This window comes from Belonocnema kinseyi, chromosome 3, assembly GCF_010883055.1.
Source record: "Belonocnema kinseyi isolate 2016_QV_RU_SX_M_011 chromosome 3, B_treatae_v1, whole genome shotgun sequence".
In the NCBI taxonomy this organism is placed as follows: Eukaryota; Metazoa; Arthropoda; class Insecta; order Hymenoptera; family Cynipidae; genus Belonocnema; species Belonocnema kinseyi.
Genome location: NC_046659.1, coordinates 29,739,831 through 29,745,207, shown reverse-complemented (window position 1 = coordinate 29,745,207; position 5,377 = coordinate 29,739,831). Strand labels below are relative to the sequence as shown.

General features: G+C 31.0%; 1 protein-coding gene across 1 annotated transcript in view; it reads left to right on the top strand.

Annotated features, from left to right (window-relative positions):
* The first annotated feature begins 2,610 nt into the window (after positions 1-2,610).
* The window catches only part of LOC117170319 (lysine-specific demethylase 4C-like), a 114,001-nt gene continuing 111,234 nt past the window's right edge, over positions 2,611-5,377 (top strand). Inside the window, exon 1 of the mRNA XM_033357023.1 lies at positions 2,611-2,944. The gene's annotated coding sequence lies outside the window, so the exon portion shown is untranslated. The remainder of the gene's footprint in view (positions 2,945-5,377) is intronic.

Here is a 5,377-nt window from a genome sequence, read left to right as displayed (position 1 = left end):
TCATCTGCTTTTCAAAACACCAAAACATGTCAAAACTCTCTGCTATTTGAACTTGGATACGCCGCGTCGATAATCGAATTGGTTACAGTTGGCGCGTTTATTTAAAATGATGAAATATGCAAGTCAATCTTTGCAACAAACAATTAATTAATATGAAGAATTCTTCGGTCAAAAAACAGACTTATATGGTGAAAGTCAAGAAGAAATACCTTTTTCATCACAAATATAAATTTTAAATAATTTTTTGTTTCGTCATGAACTTTACAATTACTGTTTGTTGTAAATAATTATAAACAAAAAAATAAAAAAATAATTTTGAATAAAAGGGCTAACGATAACCTATCCGGTAAATATGCACGAAAACAATCATTATAATTAGTTAATTATCAATTAGTTATTAATTAATGATAAAACAATTATTTATTATTAAATAATTATTAAATAATTCATTTTTGTCTATATAGGTAGAAGTCCACTTCCTTCGAAATATTTTTTCTGATAATTTATGTACCGAAAATTAATTTGATTGTAAAATAAATAGCAATATATCACTTTTAAATATTTTCCTATTATTCAGTCAATCAAAATTATTTTAATGTCAACATTCCTTATATATTATTGTTATAACATGTTGTAAATATAATCCCATTAATGTATATCACACACTATATCGTGAAATAGTCCAGAAATTTACAGTGACTCTTAAGAAAACCGCCAAAAAGTAGATCTTTTTCAAAATTTTGAAACTTTAAAGTCAATTAGGGAGGGTTAAAAATATTTTAACGAAATTATCGCTATACATATGTATAAATCGACTTGATTGGAACTATTTTTATTGATAATTTAGTTCTAAAAAAATTATGTTCAACTTTGAAGAAGTTCTTCGTTTTTTGAGATTTTTAGCTATATTTCTACGATGCAGAGACAAAAGGAATTTTTAAATGAAATTTTAGGTTTTGTTTTTGACACCCAATAGAAAGTTTTCCTTGCTATTAGCACTTCGCGCAAACAACTTTTTTTTATTGTATGTTTTTATTTATATGAACATAGATAATACAGTATATGTTGGATTTTCTGTCAACCAAAAAAAAACTCGAATAAATACATTTTCACATTATAATATGCAGTAAATTTCAATGAATGGTCACATTAATATTTCATAAGGAATAATTTTAAATATTCAAAAATAATTATTTTTTAATATTTTAGTAAATTTTCAATATTATTTTCAATAATTTTACATTTAGAACCTCTAAATGCGATTTAAAATTATTGCACAGTTTATAGAGTATTAAAATCGGACTTAAAATGTTGTAGAGATTATAAGAGGTTTAAGTAAGAACTTAAAATATACTATGAAAACCTTTAAAAAACTCAAAGAAGATTAAAATTGTACTACATATAAGACTTAAAAGGGAATTAGGTAAGGAAGACGAGTATTAAGAAGATCTAAAAAGGAATTTGTTCAGCTCCATGGAGAATATAAAAAGGACCTATATTTCGACTCGGAACTGTATTAGAATTTCCACTAAAAACTATCAATATTCAAAAAAAGATGTAATAGTTCATTTTGACGGGTAGAAATAATTTTCTACCCAAAGAGATGAATTTTTAATCAACCAAGGTTTTTCAGTTAAGAAAAAAAAATGGTTGAATTTTCTACAAAACAGTTGATTTCTTAACAACTAAATTAAGTGTAATTTTGCTAGGAATAAGCTATACGAATCAAAATATTCTACAATCAAAACTAAAATATAGTTTTGAAACTTTAAATGTGTAATAAATGAACTATGATACATTTTTCACCAGTTGCAGCAATGAACGCTACTTTGATTTTTACGTTATGATATTTTCATATTGTTATATTATGTTGTAGATTATATTTGGATTGATTATTTTCATTATTTCAAAATTAATATTTGAAAGCCTTCTTCTTGATTGATAGAAGTTGACAATCACAAAAACTTAACAGCAATTTAGACTTAGAATCAATTTCTGTTGGGAAAAGATGAAATGTTTAGTTTCAAAATGGTCAATAATGTTGATAAAAAGATATATTTCGGGTTTCACTCGTGTAAAAAACTACGAATTGTTTGCCGACGTTTCGTGAACATTACAGTTCACATCTTCAGGGCTGACCTGAAACTGAGGTATCAGGTCATGTTGTTCTTAGGTATACTTCTTAGGTATTATTTAGTAAAAAAACATTCCGATAAATATTTATAAGAAGATTTCTAGACCGGAGCCAAAAGGAACCTCCAAAAGACCTAGAAACGTAACCGAATCTCCACTTTCAAAAAATCACCGTGAGATTTTTCTTTAAAATTGAATAGGCTTCACTGTTAAAAAATAAAATTGCAACTTAAATCGAAAAATGCGAAATGTAAAACTTTTTGAATGCAAAATTGTGTTTGCTCTCAACATTCAATGTGCCTACGTGACAAAGTGCATGAAATTAAATTTGGCGCTTATGGCTTAGCTTCGTGCATGCGCAGTTTCAAGGAAGCGACAGGAACCTGCAAGTACGCCTGATGAGGTTTGAGGTTGAAGAGTTTGAGGGGGTTGTTCTTTGCTGCCGGTGGGGGTCGAATGGCAGTGAGAGGGGATTAGGAGCCATTTGCCCATTCTCCGTGGTTACGACTTACATGCATCAGCTTGGATTACGTGCGGGGTACGACTGTGCGGATTGCGGAGCGTGTGATGTCTGGGAGTATTTGTCTCGTGTTCGTTTCGAGTGTCAAATCATCGATAATGTTTTGAATCACGTGTTGAGATTCAGTAAAAAAACCTTGTCGTCTGTTCATGTGATTGTGATGATTGAGAGTAGTGGATTTTTGTTAAAAGTGTCCAGTGTGTCCTGAGATGCAACCATCAGCATATCGCCGCTTGTGATCCCGGGACAGGAGAGGCCGCATATCAGACATTTCAAAGTAATCACGACTTGGTAAGTTAAATTTAATGCTTCTCGGAATTGTTGGGATTCCTTTACTAACTGATAAAAACACCGTATTCGAGTAATGCTGCAAAGTTTAGCCTGTCAGTGAAAAAACATCCATTTTGTTTACGCACGCTACGTTTGATTGTATGGAGCTCTGGCTTGGAAAGTGTCGCCCCCGTTATGCTCGCGCTCATAATCTCATATTTAGTGTTAGTGTTAATCTCGTGTGTTCTCTCTCTCTCTTTCTCTTCTCTGTTCGTCCATGGTAGCTGCTACGTCACGCACGTAAATAAATAAACACATGCACGACTCTTAAACTTTGTTAGGATGATCACTGCTCGGGTTTTGCATGTGTATAAAGAGGCACGCTTTGGCGTGAGTGTGTACGTTTCTTAGCTCATTGTTATATGGACCTCGGTGAACCCAGGTTTATATTTGGTGGCTGTGTGTTTTTGGATGGTTAGTTTTCGTGTGTACCTTTGTACTTCAATCTTTAGGACAGGTTCTTTAATCCTCATGGGCCAATATCGAATTTGGACAATTCGGAGAATATAATTTAATAGTTTTAATTCAGGATTAATTGGGTAATGAGATTGTTCTGAAATTTAATGAGATCTATACTTGTTGTAAAATCGTTTTGATATGAGAGCGGTTGCTCTCGTGTAATCCAAAAAGATATATTAAAAAAGACAACTTAAAATAACTAACAAATTATAAATTTGAAAAAATTCCCTCTTTTATGTGTTTATTAAAGTTGTGCAAATAAGAAAAATTGTATAAAGATATAGGTTATTCTGAAAGACCTTTAAAATAATGGAATAAAACAAAAATGTTAAAACCTTGTAAATAATAATGCGGAAAAACTCGCAAATGGAAATTAATGAAAAAGTAAAATAATTGAGTCTTTTATATCAGGTATTTTCACTTCAACCACCAGCTAACTTCACTTCGTTGAGTGCTGAGAGGAAAACAATGGACCAAATGTATGAGACGAAACTTTATTTTTGCAATTTTTTCGGAATGAATAATAATTATTATCATTTTAGTATTTCACGAAATAGTCCTTAAAAAATACAAACTTTCAAATACACTTTAACAGGAAAAATTAGTTTGTACGAAGATATTAGCAAAATAGGTAAAAATGCGCCAAACCATCCGAAGTGGCTAGGTATATTAAGCTGGCAAAACACTATGAAGGTATAGAGATGTAACCAATTTCATAATTTAGGGCTAATTTTGGCCCGTGGTCCTAAATTTTGGGCTCTTTTATTTAAAAAAAAAAAAATAGTGTTTGCGCTAGCTTAACGTTAAGCTGGCCGAACATTGCTGTAAAACGTGCTAAAAATGATTTCACGGAAAATTCATCTTATACAATAATTTAGGGCTCATTTAGGGCTCTGGAATATGATAATGGAAAATTAGAAAAAATTGTTTAAACAATTTTTGTTTAAACAATTCTAGTAAGTTTCTCCTGCATAATTTTAGGCTCATTTAACGCTCCTGAAAAATCATCGACCGAAGGTCGCGCGATATTTCCTTTGCCCTTTTTTTTATATATGGTGTTGTGCCAACTTAACGTTATAAAAAATAGATGACAAAACAATAAAACCCATTTTTATTCCTTGCATAATTTAGGGCTCATTGAGGACTAATTTGGGTCCGTAGTCCTAAATTTTGAGCTCTTATTTTTTGTAAACAAAAGTGTTTGCAATAGCTTAACAATAAGTTGGTTTAAGATTGCTGTAAAACGTTATAAAAATGATTTTACAAAAAATTCACCTTATAGAATAGTTTAGGGCTCATTAAGAGCTCTAGGAATATATTAATTAAAAAATTTTTTAAAAATGTTTAAACATTTGCCAAAACAAAATATTTTCTTTTCTTTTGCATAATTTCAGGCTAATTTAAGGTTACTGAAAAATCATCGACCGAAGGTCGCGTGATATTTCCTTTACCCTTTTTTTTTGGTTATACATGGTGTTGTGCCACCTTAACGTTATAAAAAATACATGAAGAAAACAATTAAACCCATTTTTACTCCTCGCATAATTTAGTGCTCATTGAGGACTAATTTGGGCCCGTAGTCCCAAATTTAGGGCTCTCGTATTTTTTGTAAAAAATAGGGTTTGCAATAGCTTAACGATAAGTTGGTTTAAGATTGCTGTAAAACGTTATAAAAATGATGTCACGGAAAGTTCACCTTATACACTATTTTAGGGCTCACTGGGGTCTCTGGGAACTTGATAATGAAAAATAAAAAAAATTGTTTAAACAATTTATTGTTATTGCAAACACTATTTTTACAAAAAAGACGAGAGCCCAAAATTTAGGACCACAGGCCCAAATTAGTCCTCAATGAGCCCTAAATTATGCGAGGAGTAAAAAGGGGTTTAATTGTTTTCTTCATGTATTTTTTATAACGTTAAGGTGGCACAACAC